This window comes from Sceloporus undulatus, chromosome 3, assembly GCF_019175285.1.
Source record: "Sceloporus undulatus isolate JIND9_A2432 ecotype Alabama chromosome 3, SceUnd_v1.1, whole genome shotgun sequence".
Classification (NCBI taxonomy): domain Eukaryota; kingdom Metazoa; phylum Chordata; class Lepidosauria; order Squamata; family Phrynosomatidae; genus Sceloporus; species Sceloporus undulatus.
Window position 1 is genome coordinate 160,210,641 of NC_056524.1, and position 20,061 is coordinate 160,230,701.

At 41.0% G+C, this 20,061-nt stretch overlaps 1 protein-coding gene across 1 annotated transcript in view; it reads right to left on the reverse strand.

The window, feature by feature from the left end:
• The window catches only part of GPRIN2 (G protein regulated inducer of neurite outgrowth 2), a 40,011-nt gene extending 23,403 nt beyond the window's left edge, over nt 1–16,608 (reverse strand). Inside the window, exons 1-2 of the mRNA XM_042459184.1 lie at nt 16,352–16,608; nt 15,934–16,067 (exon numbers count right to left, since the gene is read on the reverse strand). The gene's annotated coding sequence lies outside the window, so the exon portion shown is untranslated. The remainder of the gene's footprint in view (nt 1–15,933; nt 16,068–16,351) is intronic.
• Between the last annotated feature and the right edge of the window lie 3,453 nt (nt 16,609–20,061).

Consider the following 20,061-nt stretch of genomic DNA (forward strand, 5'->3'; position numbering starts at 1 on the left):
CTTATAAAAAATGGAAAATCAAGGTTTGATATTTAACATTTATACTTTTTTTAACATTTTCAAACCGTGGATGCTTGAATCCGTGTCTAAAAATTCCTTGTATAAGAAGGGCTGACTGTATCTTCAAAAACTTCTTACTAAGGATACTACAAAAAGAATTACTTCAGAACTAGCTTTGCAGGATGCTTACTTCCAAAAAGACCCACTGCCTACGTCAGGGTGTGTATCTTTCCTGTTCTTTAAAGCTGCCCTTCCCCAGATTATAAATTTTGGTGATGGTTACAACCCATGTTTATCCCAGCACTGATTTGGCGTGAAATAATCTCTTTAGGCAAGGAATACTCAGAGGTGGTTTTGCCAGTTTCTTTCTCTGAAATATAGGGAGGATTCAGACGGGTGGTTCCATCCTGCCCGTTTTTGTCCCTCGTCAGTGCTGCACCAACCATACAACGTGGCACTGATGCGCTCCCTAAAAAGGGCGTCATAATGGCGCTTGTGCACCATGACAATAACACTTCTGGCAAGCATTGTTTGGGCACTTGGACACCCGCACGTCGTCGTCGCACGGCCCATGTGGATGGGGGCACGGCATGATGGTGTACAGGCGCTGAAAGTAGGGCTGCGCACGTATGGACACCCAACCCTACAGAGCCCAAAAACGGCCCAAGGCTGATGCAAAGCGTCAGTCTGTACCAGACCATAGTCTACATCACCCCAGGATTCATTGGCAATCTTGCATCCAAGTATTAACCAGGGCAGACCTGGTTTAGCTTCTAAGTCCAGATAGGATCTGATGGCTTTAGAGTGTTTAGGCCATGTATAAATATAAATTTATAAATAATAACTTAATTTCACCATAGGGGAGAAAACTGTGACCATGTTACCTGTTGATCTGCTGCTCAGTCTGCTCTTCAGATACTAATAATTGATGGGCACCTTTGAGACCCTGCTCTTTTGCTCTTGCTCAGCAGCCTAGGTACTGTATGTAAATTGTCCCCTCTACCCTGCTCACAGAAAGGGACATAAATACCCAAAGAGTGTTTACACTCATTTGTATGTTTTTAAAAATATAAATCATGATACAATATATCTTCTCATAGAATTGAAGACCAACAAGCTCAGGTTACCTCTTTCCCCATTGCCCTGTTACATAAAGGACACAGTGGGAGGAAAAAGTATGTGTTTCCCCCTTTTAAATGACCATCCACCAGGAGGGCAGCAGAGGGGCCATCAGGTGGCACATATGTTTAAAGACTGTTCATATTCTTACAAGATGGAACGCTGCTGAAGCTTGATGGCATTACCTTGAAGGGGAATGGGCAGAAGGGCAGCCAAATATCTTTCAGAAAGAAGGAACTCCACAAAAGAGAGAAGGCCTGTAGGGAAGGAGAGGGGAAAATGTATACCTCCAAAAAGTTTTAAAATTTATCCCCAATTTTGGTCCTCCAAGGTATTTTAGGCCCAGGAAAGGTCACTTTGTAAGGGGGAAATGATTACCTAAAGTTGATTTCTGTTTTACTCTCTGAAAGTCTGGTGGAAATGCTTCTCACACATCCTAGGGGCATGGAGGAGCATTTGGGCATCAAAGAAAACATCCATAGAGGAGCCAATGAACCCCTTCTGAGTTGTCCTCCCCTGCTGTGCCAACAAGAAAAATCCATTTGGTCATATATGTTTAAAGTAGCACCTGTACTGAGGCTACATCTATCTTTTATTAAAGATACTTTTAAATCCAGAGAGCCCAGCATGTTCAGGGCTTGCAAGGGATGTGAACTGCACCAGGTGACACCCAGAAGGGGGTGTATACACAGTGGGACCAACATTTCTTGAGGGTGTTTGTCACTGCTTTCCTCTGAGGCTGAGACAGTGTGACTTGAGCCCAGTGGGTATCTATGGCTGAGTAGGGATACGAACTCTGGTCTCCACAGTCATAACCCAACACTCACACCACTATTGCACATTGGGCGTTGTTTATTTAAGACATTGCTGCATACATGTTGTAAGTTGCCCCCCCTGTATATTGTGGATGTGGTGGCTTAGTGATTTAGATGCCAATTCTAACGATCGGTAGATTGGCAATCGAGACCCGAGTGCCGCATGATGGGGTGAGCTCCTGTCACTAGCCCTAGCTTCTGCCAACCTAGCAGTTCAAAAACATGCAAATGCAAGTAGATAGATAGGTACCACTTTGGTGAGAAGGTAATAGCGTTCAGTGCAGTTCATATGATGACTAGAGCAGTCCTCGGACAACACTAGCTCTTTGGCTTAGTAACAGAGATGAGCACTGCTCCCTACAGTCAGTTACAACTAGATGTTAATGTTAACGTAGGGTTGCCATAAATCAGGGCCTCCAAACCGGGACAAATGTAGGACAAAATTATGAAATGTAAGACACTTTTTTTGTATACCTACATTTCATAATTAAATCGCTGGCGGCCTTGGCCTCCTCAGAGGCCAGGAAGGAGGGCGCGGGGCCACCGACGATTGCCGGGGCCTCCCCTGCTTCTTGGCCTCCACAGGCTGGGAAGGAGGGAGGAGGCTGTAGGGAGGCGGGGAGGGTGGCGCGGCCGCACGCAGGAGGCGCCGCCTCCCCCTTCACCTCCTCTGCCCCAGGCCTCGCTGCCCTCCTCTTCCTCCACGCGGCCATGCAAGGTGGTTGAGGAGGAGGGCAGTGAGGCCCCGCGGGTTGCGGCGCAACCCCGCTGCAACCGGGGTTGTCCCGGTTTTTGGCGGCACACCGGACGGGAGTGGGCAGGTGCCGCCAAAACCAGGAAAATCCCGGTTGCAGCTGGGTTATGGCAACCCTAATGTCAAGGGACTACCTTTACCTTTACATTGTGGATAACATTCCTGGTAATTGAATATTTTGTCTGTCTGGATTTCCTTTTTATTTAAAGCAAAGGAAACTCTATAATGTATAACACCCCCTCTCTCTTTCTCTTTGTCCCTCTCCCTTCTCCCACACACATGTACACATTCACTCACTCTTAAGATGTTTCTGAACATGTCACCAGGGGAAGCTTTCCCCACAATTATATTTACACATTAGAGAAGACTTTGCTGGTTGAATTTTTGCCTCTGACATAGATGTTAAAATCAAAAGGGCACCGACCCCACACAATATAATATGCAACCTATGCAAAGAACTTGGACTTCATGAGTTGCAAGCCAGTTAATACAGGTCGGGGGGTAGGCAAAATCTAGCCCATGAGCAAAATTTGCCCTGCCCAAGGACCCAAAGCATGCCCATAACCATTAATATTTTTGGTAAAGATCTCCTGTGCCCTCTAGGGTTCTGGGGGCAATCTCACTAAAGTCCCGTCTGGAGCTCTTTTAGGTGTAGGAAGAGCTCACCCCAAACTGGAAGCAACTTTTGCAGCCTCTGGAGGGTGTAGGGTCCCCTCTTTAACACCGGTGAGGGGACATTAACAGAAGTGCAGTCCTCTGAAGTCCAGTAGGGGAGTGTGCAGCCTCTGAGCCTGAAGAAGTTGTCTGCCCCTGCTGTGGATTTTGTGTCAACTGAATTTTTGTTGTTGTTCTGTGATTTCAGGTTGTTTCTGACTTATGACAGCCCTAAGAGGTTTTCATGGCAAGATTTGTTCAGAGGAAGTTTGCCATTACCTTCCTCAGAGGCCAAGACAATGTGACTTGCCCAATGTCACCCACTGGGTTTCCATGGCCAAAAAAGGATTCAAACCCTGGTAGTCCAAAGCCCTGACCACTACACCAGGCTTGCAATGTTGCATTCATTACAAGTTCAGGAATTTGGTTGTAGCAGCAACATGGTGGGGAAGAAGTGACCCACTGTTTTGAATAGTGTTTCCAATGGTTGGTGGAATCAAAAGAGATTTAAGATTTATAGCAACCAAGATTACAAAGCCCACACTTGGATAAATTAAACAGGATTAAGCTGGAAGAGCATTTGTTGTGTTTTAACCATACCTCACAATAATTATAGCAATGTTATCACTTTATCCAAGTCACTCCTGAGCAAAAAGGATTTCAGACATTGGAAAGAATATACTCTTCTAATTGTTAATACAAATAGCAACAAAAACTACACGTGAGAACCATATTTCCATCATGGATAGCAAAACAGTGGATCACTTCTCCCCACCATGTTGCTGCTACAATCAAATTCAGAAACCCAAACAAAAATATACAGATGACAACAATCATGAGCTGTGCAGCAGGACAGAAATACACTACTCTCTTTCATCTATTCTTACAGCAATATGGATGTAACAGTGGAAAACTATCCTTAATCACTAAGACAAAAATGAGAGTTCAAGCAAGGTCAAATCCATAGAGACTATTAAAAGGCCACTATACCATAAATGTAAAATACAGGAAGCATTATTGAACATAAATGTAAACACAATTGGTCTCAAGTAGCCTGCCCCAACCTGGCTGATTCCTACTATTCTCAGATATCTGACCATTGGTACCAGTTTGGAGGAGATTAGCCTAAAGGAAAGGTCCAGAAAAAGATATAAATTCATGCAGTAACATGATTTACTTATTAAATTCAAAAAGTTTTAATCCCAGCTAATTCTATCAAATTTAGGCAGTAGAATATTATAAGTTGGTTTAATAAGAAGGTCTTTAATAAGTAAAGAAAAATGTTTTATAAAACATTTTATCAAGTCTGCATCTTCTGTTTGGAAAAGACGTGAGCAATGAAGGTCCTTCTCTCTCTTTTTATTTTCATCTACAAATAGTAGTAAAACAAAATATATGTGTACATAAATAAATAAGGTTCTTTTCAAAACATATTCCATTATTCTTGTCTTTTACATCAGTAATTTTCCTCTATTTCCTTTCTGTCATGTTTATTTTGTACTTCCCTTTGTTAATCTAGTATGCCAAAATAAACAAAAAACCACCAACAACCCCATTATCTTCATTAACTACTGATTTATATACACTAGGATTTTCCATATAGTCTTCCTGGTTTGTTCATCATAATCTATCTTATTTCAACCAAATACTTATCAAGTTTGTTTGTTTGTTTGTTTTAACATGACCACTTATTTCTACATATATTAAGATCAGAGTCCTTTCATCTTTTGTCTTCTTTATCTTCCATTTATTCAACCAATTATAGTGGGTCATTGTTATCCGCAGGGGTTTGGTTCCAGAATCCCCCATGGATAGGTAATTAATATCAATGCAAGGTATAATTTTAATGCAGTGTTGGATAGTGGTTTGAGCATTAGACTCAGAATCCAGAAGGCCAGAGTTTCAGTCCCTGTGCTACCATGGGACCCATTGGGTGAGCTTGAGCAAGTCACACTTTCTCAGCCAAAGAAATGCCAGGGCAAACCTCCTTTAAATAAATCTTGCCAAGTAAACCATATGAGAGAGATGCTATAAATCAGAGTTGATTTGAAGGCCTGTAAACAACAAGAAGGTGGTAGCAAAATGGATGTAAGTAACAGTAATAAGTCTGATATGATGGTTGTTGAAAGCATTTCCCTCGGGAAATCTAATGGCAAGTGTAGGAGACATTAGCCTATTTTAATTGCTTTTGCAATAAAGCCCCTAAAATTCTCCAAAATACAAACTGCAAAACCAGTATCACAATTCCAAAATTAAAATTCCAAGATGTAAGAAACTGAAAGTCCCTTGCACTAACTCATTCATGTGTTTACGATTTTTACAACTGTACCGAGGGGGGACAGTTGTTTGTTGTAAGTTGTAACATTCCCCAAGGGTCAGAAATTAATCACTTTTTAAAAAAAGACAACAAAATAAAAACTAGGCTAGTAAGTATAGGCTAATAAGACTGAGATTATTTCAAAATTTTACACAGACTATATCAGCTGAAGATTTTGATCAAGTCTAACACTACTGTTTCAGAAGATATGGGAGAAATGAACCAATTTTAAATTCTCAGATATTAGTCATAAACATTCTAACTGCACAATGCTCCGCATTCCTACTCCACTGAATTTATTGGGACTTAGATACCCTCGAATTTGGCAGAGAGGAAACCTGAGTGCTGATGCTTAATACCAAAAAGAGTATATACAGTAGAAGCTTTTAAAGTTACTCCTAACCGCTGCATGGATACTTTCTATCAGATGGTGAAGAAAATGGTTATGAATGTCTGAATGGAGAAGGGGATGACAGAATTAGGCAGAAAGTGTACACTGGAAAATATCTGGCCAAAGGGCCAGGCAACACATGCACAGTCACCAGAAAGGTAGTGCATATCTTCTGTCACATGTCTACATAAGCACAATGTTCATGCATGTGTACTCAAAAACATGGAAAAACTAGGATCACTGGGACAGTTGTGCGCATTTTAATTCTCAAGCACACACACACAATTATAGCATTCGAACTGGCTCCCCATTGCCTGATAATAGCATGCCATTGCCCAAATTTGCTTGTGTAACGTGAAACCACATGTTTGCATTCAGATTGCCATCGGATTATACTTCCAATTCCCCTTGTTTGATAAACTCTTAAGACGCATGAATTTGTTTTTCTATTTGTGTTTTTAGCGTTTATTCTGTATTGTCCTACATTTTTCTTGAAAGCCCTACACTTTTATGGTGCCTTGTCCCCCTTTATGGATAGGACATCTGGTCACTTTGGAGAGAGCCTAGCTAATGAACTACCTGAACATTAGACCAGCAGACTGTTCTTTTATGGGTTGAAATGGCATTCATAGGTCAAGAGAACACCAAGTCAGAGTATAGGCAAATGATGGGAATGGGAGTTAAAATTATATAGTAGCCAAGATTACCTGGGACAAATTTAGAGATATGAGAGGATGAATGGACAGATTTGGAGCAATATCAGAAGAAGGGGGACAGAAAGAGGGCTGGGGGGGAGTCAGATCCAAGGCCAAGGAGGATGGAAAGAGGGCTGGGGAGGCTAGAGAGAAGGATGGGGAACATTTTTTTAAAAATTAAAATTAATTGAAAAATTGATAGAATGGTTTAGCAACTACTTACCAAAAAGACAGCACTGGGTGTGTGTGTGACATCTCTGGGGAGGGATGGGACTCACACACCCTTCTGCCATTTGTCCCTCCCCCTCAGAATGAATCGATTCTGATCTGGTGTTTCCATTTATTGGACATGCTTCAGAACTAATTCTTCAGAAAAGAACCGCAAAAAACCTACTATCAAGAAAACTCAGGGGGTTTGTGTTTGCCCCACTTCATCCTGAATAAGGATCGGAATCAGTTTCAAATGGGAATGAGGATCATATACCTCGAATCAAGGTTCGCTTCAAATTGTAGTGGGAATGACCCCTATATTACCTAGCTAGCTTCCTCCTTCCCTCCCAGTCCTTGTGGCACCAGGGCTCATCCCCCACTCTGCTCTGTATCCACATTTAGACTGGAGGCAAGAAAACTTGAGTAAACATTTCTTATCTCGCTAAGTACATGAGAAGGAATTATTCCCTCATTTACTTTGCTCATAGAACAGCTTCATTAGCTAAGATTTTTGTTTTAATTTCAAAATAGGAAAATATGTTCTCTTTCTTTCCCTCCCAGTCTATGTATGTGTATGAGCCTGTGTCTGAATAACTAGCTGTGAGCAACGGTGGCTGTTACATAATGTATACTGCTTAATGACATCATCAGGGGCTATCCCTAGCTCTCTGGGTTTTGGCCTGGAAATCTCAGGGCTTGGCACAATCATGAAAATGCAACTCTATGCCCACAGCAAGTTTGAATCACTGAACCTAAAGCCAACAACTCATAAGAATGCTGCTCTTTACTCTCACAGTGAAGCATGGGTTTATGGATCTCTAAGAGAATGATGCAAAATAAAATAAAATCTGCAGCTATGTGTAAAAAACAAAACAAAAACAAAGCTCAACACACACACACACCACACAAGCCTATCAACTACCTTAGGCAGATACTAAGCATTCACTATTGTGGGCCAGAACTATCCAAATTACAGTTGCCTGCATAAGCCAGTGAGTCCAAAACAAGGAGCGCAAAATGTTAGCAGGGAAAACAAGGCAAACAAGTAGCACAATGGGAGAGGAAATCACCAGGCCTAGAAGTGTGGGTTCAGATCAAGAGCAAGGGATTGTGCAAGGAATTAATGACTATGAAGAGGCAGTGGGCAATTCTGGGGGAATCAGAGGTTTACATAGCAGACCATCTGTGTATAACATGTCCTGCGACTAGTCCCTCAGGGAGTTTGGACTCCCAAACATTTACGAGCTACAAGCCTAGAAACACTAAAGGAGATAATGCATTTGGGTGTACTTAGGCTTGTCATTATTTGCATGTCATTTTTGAAAGAAAACTAGGGTAATAATCAAATCAGTAAAATAATAAATAATAAAATTATGTGCTATGTTGCTATGAATAAACTGAAATGGGTAGGAAAATTATTCTAAATGTATTAATTAGTGCATTTATATAGTGTAGTCAAAACTGTATATCTGTATATACAAATAAAAAATAGCAAGGAGGAGGCAGGAAAGTGGGGAGGAGGGGATAGTGACACTGAAACGGGAAAAATTCAAAGGCAGGAATCACTCATAGGCCGATTCAGGATAAACCAAGGATTTTATTGGATATGCAAGACACAGCCTCGGGATTCGTCCCAAATAGGCTGCTCAAAGCAAAGACCCCCGGACGTAATCAGAGACATAGCTAGGATTTTAGGAAGGGGGGGGTCCAGACTAAGTGCCATTATTATATTATATTTTTCTAATGGAAGGGGGGTCCGGAACCCAAGAACCCCCCCCCCTTGGCTACATCCCTGATGTAATCTTTTATAGGAGGCTGGATAGCAATAATAGGAAACAGGTGTTGACATCTCAGATGTCTTGTAAGCACTTTCAGCAGTTACAAGGAAAGCGGAACAGAAACTTGTTGCAAAAACCTCTAGCCTGGTGATGTTTAGCAAGCTTGCTTAAGCAAGCACTCTTTGGCATAAACAGAAAAGCAGAATTTACTTGTTAACTTTTGCAAGAGTAATTTAGCTGAAGCCTCATGTAGCTATCTAGCCTTACCCCAAATTGCAGTCATAGACAATCACAGTCAAAGCAGTACAGTATAAACCTTCAATTTCCCCTTATCAACACCACATGGCTAGCAATCATGCAAATGCCTCAGGAATGGCTTTTCGCACCCAGGGTGTTGCATGATTTACAGATTGTCAAAAGGAACAGGTGGGAGATGGAGCAGCTATGGGTCGGAGGTAGCATCATGCGATAAACATTGCTTAAGCCACCTCCTTCCCAGGGAATCATGGTTTAAAAGCCATGAGTGATAATCTCCTCAATCTGCAAAATGTCCATATTCTGTAATGAACTTGCTAAAACACAATGTCAGTGTGAACTGCATAATTATCTTCCACATAAATTAACATGCTTTTATTGGTCATGACCTGAAAATATTATATTGATTAAAGTATATTTGAAGTATGAAATATATTGAAAGGGAACACACACAGAGCTTAGATTAGTGTTCTGACAACCCACAACTTGCTATACCAGCTTTCTTAACTAATGTAAACACTGGATCTTTGGACTGGTGTGTATTCATACTAGGGATCTAAAAAGTATACAATTGATTCAATAAAGGTAAAGGCACCTCCCAAGTTTCAGGTCTTTCATATAAATGATATTGGCAACTGTGATTCTCCAGATGCTTCTGAACTGTAAGTCCTGATTCTTCATCATTAGCTATGCTGGCTAAGGCTGTTGGGAGTTGCAATATGAAAACATCTGGAACCCAACCAGTTGCCCAGTCAGGTGGGATATAACAAGGGAACAGATAAAGTATCAAAAAGCAGGGGATTGGACTCATTCTCCCTTCAGCTATCCTGCCTGGTATGGCATTTTGGGAATTATTATGCTGCAGGTGTAACTACGCAGAGTTACACCCATGACATATATTGGCCTTATGACAGCCACAAGAAATCTTGGGAATTGGAGTCTTTTGAAGACAAATAGTTACCTAACTTGGTCCTCAAGAACTAATATTCCTTGGGAAAAAGTCTGAGAATATCAAACCAGATTAAACATCTAGCACTTCTTCATTAAAAGTGAGTTCCTGTCCTGAGAGCGCTTTTCTTACACATTCCCTTGAAATGAAGCCCTCAGAAAATCATCACCTCTTGACCTGTCTCTTCTTAACACAATGAAAATGATTTGGACTAGAAATATGAACATACGGTTCTTTGAGGCAAATGGTAAAAGACAAAAAAGTCATACAACCTGGATAATTTAATTGTACCCTACCATGACACGTATTGTTAATCCTCTCCAAGAATGTGACTGAGCAGAGACCTTGTGCACAGAGGCAGTCAGAATCACTTTTCACTGATGGGCTACTTCCCTAGTATTTAAGGAGCACTACTTAATATCCCACAGACAACAGCCAGTGTCAATCTAATTGACACTCAGCCTGGTCCTGTTCCACTTTCCTAATTGCACAAAGGATTACCCAGATTAGTTCACCAAAAAAGATTACAGTTTTGACACATGGTGGGGGGGCAGTGTGTTCTTGCAAGTGTTTTCTTTTGAATGGAGCTTTAGCAACACATTTTAATTCCCTTTGTTTGTTTGTTTTGTAACAGAAGTTCATATTGATCAATCTTAATTGTTAAGCAACACTGACACTCCCCCCCCCCCCCCCTGCAGTTTCTCTTTCTATCTGATCTCTCTTTCAGTTTGCAAGCAATTTGTTGTTAATTGCTGTCAAGTCAAGCTAAGAGACCTCCAGGTAACTCGGTCACCGACAGTCATCTCTGTCTTGTTTGCTCAAGATGGGACAAAGTAATTAAAGGGGATAGATATGCGGGACTGCAGATTTAAAAAGCATTGTTCAAATAGTGGAGTTATTGGAAAGAACTATAAGTTATGTCTAGGTCTGTCACTTGGTTTCAATTTTGTTTTTGTATTGTTAATGATGCAAATGATTAATAGCACCAACAATATTTATGGCACATCCATTGCATCATCGGAAGCCAGTCTCCTGTATCATTCTGTATTATTATTATTATTATTATTATTATTATTATTATTATTATTAAGCTTTATTTATATCGCACTGTAAATTTACACAGCGCTATACATACAATCTTTTTAATTAGATGGTTCCCTGCCATCAGGCTTACAATCTAAAAAGACATGACACAAATGGAGAAGGGAATAGAGGTGGAGAAGGGGATCAGGTCCAGCATTTCTTCTCTCCCTCTGAGGCCTGGACCAAGGCAGATGGACTGGAGGGAGGGCTCTCCTTCTTTGTTTGGGCCAGGCCTGATGCAGCTAGCAGGCCTTTCTCTTCCTCTGAGGCCGGATGACATCAGATGTATCCATTTTATATAGCACCATCAATTTAAGTATAGGCTAACATTTGACAGTGGGAAAACAACCAGCAAGATTACTTGGAGGTGGCAGACAGAGAGGTCAAGGGAAAGGTAAGGAACATATATGGATGCAATTGCACATTCGTTTCAGGGTTTTCCTCCCATACATGTCTACTTTTGCGATTATTGTTAAAGGGGAACTGAGGCTGTCCCAAAAGGTCCACGGTACAATGCACTTCACAGGCAACGCTTATGGCATAAGTGTTACCTTCAGATGTGGTAGTGGTTATATAAGGAGGCCATATAGATAAACTGCTAAGTGGTCACATTGGTACTGACTCCAGTTTTGTGAATTGAAATAATGCTGGGACTGCTGTGTTCTTGATTCTGAAGCTCCAGTGTTCCTTTACCACCACTACCACCCTATCAGCAGTTGTGCCTTTTCTTGCGAGAAACATGAATGTAATAGTTCTGTATAAGAAAAGCTGACCTGAACATGGCACAAATCTGTTTTCTTTCCCCACTGAGCAATTTCAATGCCTCCCCAGTCTCTACACACTTACACATAAATTGGAGGGCTTTCTCCAAGACAGATGAAAGAGTGTTCACACTAGCCTGAACCTCATCGTCACTTCTCATTTGAGAGACTAACATTGCCTTAACTTGCCCTGAGCATACAGTGCATAGCTTTTAAAATATTCAAAACATTAGTAGACAGCTATGTTTTGGGACTGCAACTCACTGCAATCACACCATTGGCTATGATAGAGCCAATGATGGGAGCTGCAGGTCAATTAATCTGAAAAGGCCACAGTTTACCACCTCTGTTTTTTAAAAATGCTAAGGCCATAGCAGGGTTCAAAATTATGGCTGTGGCATTCATGCTCTCACTGGAAAGTATAATAATCCTTGGTAAAGTGAAAGGCAGTAGGAAAAGTGGAAAACTGCATTACCAATTAATTAATTAATTAATTAAATTAAGGAAGTTATGGCTCTGAGTTTGCAAGACCTGAGTAAGGCTGCTGATGACCAACCCACCTGGAGATCTCTTATTCATAGGGTTACCATGTATTGAAGCTAACGTGATGACAAAAATGCAAAAATGCATCTTGTAGCACTTTTGAGTGAAAGAAGCTGTTGCATAAGCTTCCGTGAACTCCATGCGTCTGAGTCATGCTACAACTTATTTTACTCATTCTCAAAGGTCGTATGAGATCCCTTTGCATACTGATATTCCAGAGTAACATGGCTAGGTCTCTGAACTGATGGCAAATATCATCATCAACAACAACAACAACTGCTCACTGTCACCATGGACAGAATGATAAGATATGGATCAGACCAAAAGTATTCCTGATATTGTTTTTAAAAGAGAATAGTTCCGTTTACTTTCAGTTAGTTTTTTAAAGGCAACCATAGCACGGGACAGACAGTCCAAAAAGGGTGGCCTGCCAGTGGCCTAATTACTTCCGGAGGGAAGCCACAGCCACTAAACCATGCAGCTTCCCTCCGGACTAAAAATTACCTGGAAAAACTGGGTTCTTTTTGCACCGCAGGGCCAATGTAACGAGTGCACCATTGGCGCACTCATAATGTAAGCGACACACGGTGACATGTAGATGCCGCATGGCTCTCATGTAACAATGGTGGCACCCATGTACATGGGACACCACCATTGTTACAGCACCACACCATGCTAGGGTTAAGGACTGTGCGGTTGCCACACAGTCCCTAACCTTAAAATCGGCACCAGCACGGCCCATCTGCACGGTCTGTGCTGCACTGAAATGAATGTACAGATCAGTGTTAGAAAGTTGGTTTTAGTAATGCAATCACTCCAAATCCTTCCAACACTAGTGAAAGAGGCAGTGTCGAAAATAACTACTCAAGCCCAAATTGGTGTCAGGAGGAGAAATATTATTTCTCAGGTTAAGAACTATATCTGCCTCCATAAACAATAGACACGGTGGCTTAGTGGTTAAGATGCCAAGTCTGATGATTGTAAGATCAGAAGGTTGGCAATTGAAGGCCTAAGTGTCACATGACAGAGTGAACTCCTGTTACTAGTCTCCACTTCTGCCAACATAGCAGTTCGAAAGCATGTAAAAGTGCAAGTAGATAAATAGGTACCACTTTGGTGGCGAAGTAACAGTGTTCTGTGCAGTCATGTTGGCCACATGACCACTGGAGTCATCTTCAGACAACACTGGCTTTTCGGCTTAGGAATGGAGATGAGCACCACTCCCTACAGTCAGTTACGACTAGAAATTAATGTCAAGAGAAACATTTACCTTTTACACAATGAATATTTGGTTGACATATCAAGACTTGCTTTATTGGCAGTGAAAGCCTATGCATACTGGCTTAGAAATAAGGCAACCAGAATGATGTTTACTCTTGTCTGTAAGACTTTTCAAATTAAGTTCTGTTTTCAATCCAGTGCTGTTGATCCTTGAGGAAATAACCATATTTGAGCTTGCACTCTTCACCTTATTTACTTGGAAACAAACCCTGCTAGAAACAAACGGTTACACTTACAAGCTAACATATCTAGATTTGTGTTGCCAGAAACACAAATAAGGTCACGTAAGTTTTTATAGCAAGCCAAAATGGTATAGTAATTTCAGTACTGAACTAGAACTTTAAGAGACCAGGACTCAAAATCCCTACTCAGCCATATAAATCCACTGGGTGATCTTGGAAAAGTCATGCTCTCTCAGCCTCAGAGGAAGGCAATGGCACATATACACACCGGAACATACTTTCGCAAGAAAATCCAATGATACGGTCACTTTACAGTTTCCATAACTCAGAAGTGACTTGAAGGCAAACAACAAGTTTTTATAAGACCCAGGACCAGGTTCTGACAACAACTGCTGGTACAATATATTGCTCTCTTTTGGAAACCTGGCTTACATGTTTACTTATGGCACAAGCTTGCTGTATTCAATAAATTATTTTCCTATAATTCAACATGTTACAAGTGCTGTTTTCCTTCTAAAATTTTTAGAATAGGCTGCAGATTATCATAATTGTCTCTTCTCATGCTACAAGAAGCAACTGAGTATGGGGATGAGATGCCGGTAAAGTTACCAAGATTTTCATAGGCACAGTACAGACCTCCCAAAAAGGGAGGCCTGCTGGTGCCTTGTTTTCCCTTGCAGGGAAGCTTCAGCTGCCAAACTGCGTGGCTTCCCTATGGTCCATCACGTAACAATAACGGCGCCCGTATACACAGGGCGCCACTATTGTTACGTACTAGGGTTAGGGACCATGCAGTTGCCATGCAGTCCCTTAACCCTAGTATGCCACCAGCACGACGCATTTGGCGCATCTGTACCACGCCATAGTCCCTCTATGTATGTGCTTTTACGAGCAGCTTTACATGCAAAATTAATAGTCCCCCCCCCCCACCAGCACTTCTTATCCTGCTGGCAACAGCTTCATCAGCTAAGTTTCTACAAAACTGGCTGCTGTTGAAAGTAGAATATGGAAAAATCACTTTTTGGACAGTGAATCCCAGAATGTCATATTAGTGGGTGATTCTGGAAGTTGTAGTACAAAAGGTAACATTTCCAAGCCCTGCAGTGGAACCACAGGAAGCCCCATAGAGATAGCGAGCACAGCCAGGACAAATAGGTCACCATCTCACCCCCACTGCTTGTTACTCCTTCTGGTTATTGGAAAGAAAGGCTTGTATGTATGTATGTATATATGTATGTATGTATGTATGCTTGTCACCACCCCAAAATACACTCTGTTCTTTCCGAGCCCCCTCCCTTCAATGTTTTTTGTTCTGGTGCCACCATTGAGCAGGTTTAGTTTGTTAAAAATAGACATATATAGATATTGACATTTGTCAATGCACACGCACACACATTCACATTTATTTCCCGCATTCAGCTGGAGTATAGCCACTGTACAGTATTGCACATTTTACCAATAACAAATAATCATGCAAATTCAAGAAGAAAGTTTTAGATGCTTGGAACAAGATCAAAACAAAACCAAAAAACCCCAACAAAAAACAGATCAACCTGACATTTTTTAAAAAAATATGTAACTACTGGAACTTTAGTGGGCTCTAGCAAAGGATATTCATCAAGGGAAAAATCAGGATATGTGGCTAATATTCTAAGGCCCACGCCACAAAATAGATAGCACCAAAGTTTTCACAGCAGTATGAAACTGACTGTGGTCCTATGGGAAGATTTGTAATTAGATTTATAATCTTGCAATTTCAAGGGAAAGTAGAGAAAACAAATTCTTCCTTTTGTTGTTATTGTTATTATGTCACATGACAAGAAAAATGACCAACTTTTTTCTTCCATTTCCCCACGAAACAGCAAGATACAAGCGATTGTGACATATTTAATGTTAAACATTCCTAAAAAAAACACCAACAACCCCAAAACTAAAGAAGCAAAAGTTATAAAAAAGACAACATGATAAATACAGTGCACAGTCTTAATTTAAGCCATGGGCCCCCAAAGACAGAAACATAGTCCCAGAATGTATTTTCAGGATCACACATCCTATCAAGAATGTAAAAAGTAGTAAGAGAAAGTATCTCTGTGCACATGCAAAGTACATTTGCCTTCCCTCCTTATCATCAATTCACTCCACCTACCTGCCTGGAAGAGGTAGAATCACAAAGAGTTGAGGGTGTGCATTCAAGCAAATACAACCCTGAGTAAACTCTTCTTAGACATTCTCCATGGGGATGGAGTATGGGAAATAGATTAATAGTTAGCAAACGTTCATCTGGCAAGAGAGAGAGAGATAAAAGAAGTGATCAGAATTCAATCCAATCTGTTTCTAGCATCTCAGTGAGTTGCTTTCTTCCTTCCTTCAGAAAGAAACTCACATTCACTACCCAGCTTTTGCTACTTGGTTTCCTTCCCTACTGCTTCCCGGGTTTGCCTCTCTAGCTGTTTAATCTCCAGATGATCAGCTTTGTTATTCCCAAAGATGTGCTACCAAAAGACAATTTCACTTGCAATTACAGGAAGGAAAAACACACACACAGCTGTGTCCACAGTCCTTACCTTCCCTCCACGGGGTGAGATTTCACATCCAGATTTGCCACAGGCCAGGACAGCTTGCAGAGGTTTCAGACAAAGATGCTCAAAATTCAATCAGTGAAGCAGAACAACCCAGCGGAGAGTGCTGTGGGGTCTCTGTGTGTGTTAAAAAGCTTTCCCTTTAGAAACTTCCACCAGGGCACGAGGCTGAGGAAGCCAAAACAGGCATCAAAGTGAGATGGGAGCAGCCCACAGGGTTTGGCTGGTACATCTACAGGTGAGCCTGCACACTCGCCACTTTCTGATGCTTCTCCCACAAACAGAGAGGAATCAAAATGGAGCCTGACTGAGAGGGACAGAGATAATCCGGCTGCTTCATCTGATTAGAGAAACTGGGCCTGTGCGCAGCCAAGGGAAACGTAGAGAGGAAAGAAAGAAAGAAAGAAAGAAAGAAAGAAAGAAAGAAAGAAAGAAGGCAGTGTCACAAGGAGCGGGGAAGGATGAGGGTTAGCATTGTAAGCTGGATCATACAGTAAGGAATCCCCCTCCAGCACATGCTTTAAGGGGTCATGAAATGGTTAATATGTTTAATTTAATATATGTCTTTTTGCTGCCATAGCAAGAAGGGTTCTGTCTCATACTTGGAGATGAGAGGTATACTCCATCCGATGTTATTGTTGCAATAAAAAAAAGTTTCTGTGTTTGTTAAGCTGTTGTTTATAACAAAACATTATTTTATTCAGCCGGCACGTTTTGGGTATGAACCTTTCTTCCCGAGCTGTAGAATCGACAAATAAACATACACGTATTTACAAGAATTAAACATTTTAAAAGGTACATTAGGACGTTTAAAAACCGTTCAAGAAGCCACGAATTGTATACATCCACTTAACGTTGGACTCGTCTCAGATTACAACATCTTGGTACACAGAACGATTGTAATAATTGTTCTATTACAATTGTTGTTCGAAACATAGCTAAATGCTGTTGTTTAGAAATAATCTCGATGGTATTTGATTATTTGTCGATTCCGCAGCTCGGGAAGAAGGGTTCACACCCAAAACGTGTCAGCTGAATAAAATATAGTTTTGTTTTTAAAAAAAGAAAAAATAATATTGCAACAATAACACTGGAGTATTATAATCTCCATCTCCAAGCATTTTATGGTGTTTTCCCCCTTTGTTTTTCATGCACCTGACTCATATAGCAAACTTAACTTGCATTGTCCGTATTGACCTGGAGCAGGTGTCTTTGCTGCTAGCCCAGTGATGGTGAACCTTTTAGCGGACGAGTGCCCAAACTGCAACCCAACACCTACTTATTTATTGCAAAGTGCTGTGTCCCTCTGACTTTCTAGTAACAAACTCTGGCAAACTCTCTGCTGGGGTGATGGCACATGTGTCCATAGAGAGGGCTCTGAGTGCCACCTCTGGCACCCATGCCATAGGTTCGCCATCACTGTGCTAGCCAAATATCTAGGCTGGCCTGGAGGATACTGAGCACAGCAGGATGCAGTTTAAAGGGAAAAATTAATTCATATTATTTTACAGTGCAGTCATACATATTGCCTCAGAAGTAAGCCCTGTTGAGTTCAACAGGACTCTGACAAGCATGGAGGATTAAAGTCTTAATCAGGATTCTTCTTATGTAATCATAGAATACTGGAGTTGCAAGGTACTCCAAAGCTCACTTAGTCCAACCCATTGCCAGAGCAGGGAGTTCACATCCGAGGTGTTTGTTACTCTAGATTACATCTCACAAAGGAAGGATTGTGTGTGTATACAAGCACACAGACACACACACAACTTTCCAAAATAGATAAATAGAAATCCACTCATGGCCAAAGTCATAATGAGCAGGAATAGTAGAAGGCGTAACAAAGGTTCCTTGGGTTATAGTCATTAAAAAATCCAAGCAAAATATTTGTCTGTGAACTATTAATGTAAAAAGAAAGTACTGTAGTCATTTGTATTTCGAGCTTATTTCACTCCACTGCATTTAAAAGCAGACCCCATTTTCCTATAAAATCATCACTAAATTGGAGGTTAAATTAATTGAACAGAGACATTATCCCTGTTTATTATTCCCCATATCTTTTAACACCATCCTTGGATAAGATATTTTTATATTATAACTTAGGTGATAATAATAAATAAATGTATTTTTTCTAACATTGTGGATGTGGCCTGGAAAGCTATCCTTGGAGCGCAGCCATCCTGCTATTGTAATTCAATCATACCTCTCTAATGCAAGGTGGTACCATTTCGAGTGTGTGCATATTCCTCCAGAAAGAAACAAACAAAACTGTCAACATATAATACCATATAAAATCAACTTTTTCACATGGAAGCATTCAAACATGGGGTACCTCTGCTTTCATTATCAGTGTTCAAGGCTGGGGGGAATGCATCCTATGATTCTTCTGCATATGTAGATTGTTTCATTCACGTGTTTCAGGGTACATCTGCATAATATTGGACAGTAAGGGCTGTTCGACAGTGGAACACACTCCCTCGGAGTGTAGTGGAGTCTCCTTCCTTGGATGTCTTTAAGTAGAGGCTGGATGGCCATCTGTCAGGGATGCTTTGATTTGGATTTCCTGCATAGCAGGGGGTTGGACTGGATGGCCCTTGTGGTCTCTTCCAACTCTATGATTCTATGAATATGGTTACTGCAGTTTGATACCAGTTTAACTGCTGCTGTCTGTGGAATCCTGGAATTTGTAGTCTGATGATGTACTTAAAGTTCTCTGCTCTAAACCATTCCCTGAACTACAGAATTCCTAGCAGAGAAATCTAAGTACCACATCAACTAACAAGTCTTTAGATTCTGTAAGGTGTAGCCATTGTATAATCTGGTACAACTGTGTATTGCAGATAGAATGCACTGTGACCTCACTTCGAAAGGAGACTTAATTTGACTGACCAAATTGAATGGATCTCATCCTCTACCTTATTATTGGAAAGTTCACTATCCAGTTGTCTCCTGGCAAGGTCATTGAGGCCATGGTAGTGGCTGTTTGCTGGCTCACCATGGCTCCAGGCTACATGCTCTGAATAGTATGGGAAGCCCATTTAAGCTGGTAGAACTGCATCTCAGTTTCTTAATGTTAGCCTTAAGGCAGAGTTGTTGTTGTTGTTGTTGTTGGAAAAAAACTCTTTTGAATGATGCGAAAATAATAGAAGCCTCCAGAAAAGAGATGCTATTGCAAGGATAACCTTGCTCATCTACTTCTGTATGCTGCAGTCAATCTGAATCAAGTCAGAGGGCCCATATTGAGAAGCAGAGCATTATAATGGTGTTGTTGAAAAGCTATGTGGGTTTTTGTGTCTTACTTATACAGACTGGAAAATCTCAGTAGAAATTAAGTTTGTTTTTAGACAAATGTTGGTTCTAGCATTAACCTTATTAGAACAGCATTTTTGGTATTGTGTGAGGATCCTGCCGATTCTTTGCAAGTGAACTTTGCAATTACAAGCCCAACCAATAGCCTGTCCTCATAACTAAATGGCACTGTCACATTGTCCACAAATTCTGCTCTAGTTTATACCTGTTACACTTTCCCTTACGTTTGCCAGAGATTCCTTATTACATTGAAGTGGACCACTACTGTAGTTTACAATATTTTTCTGACTATACCCTTCTCTTGTGAATATTTGGATACAATAAAAGTTAATATTTTGTAAGATGCCCATGAGAGGATTGGCTAGTATTTTCCCACATTAAAGTTGTTC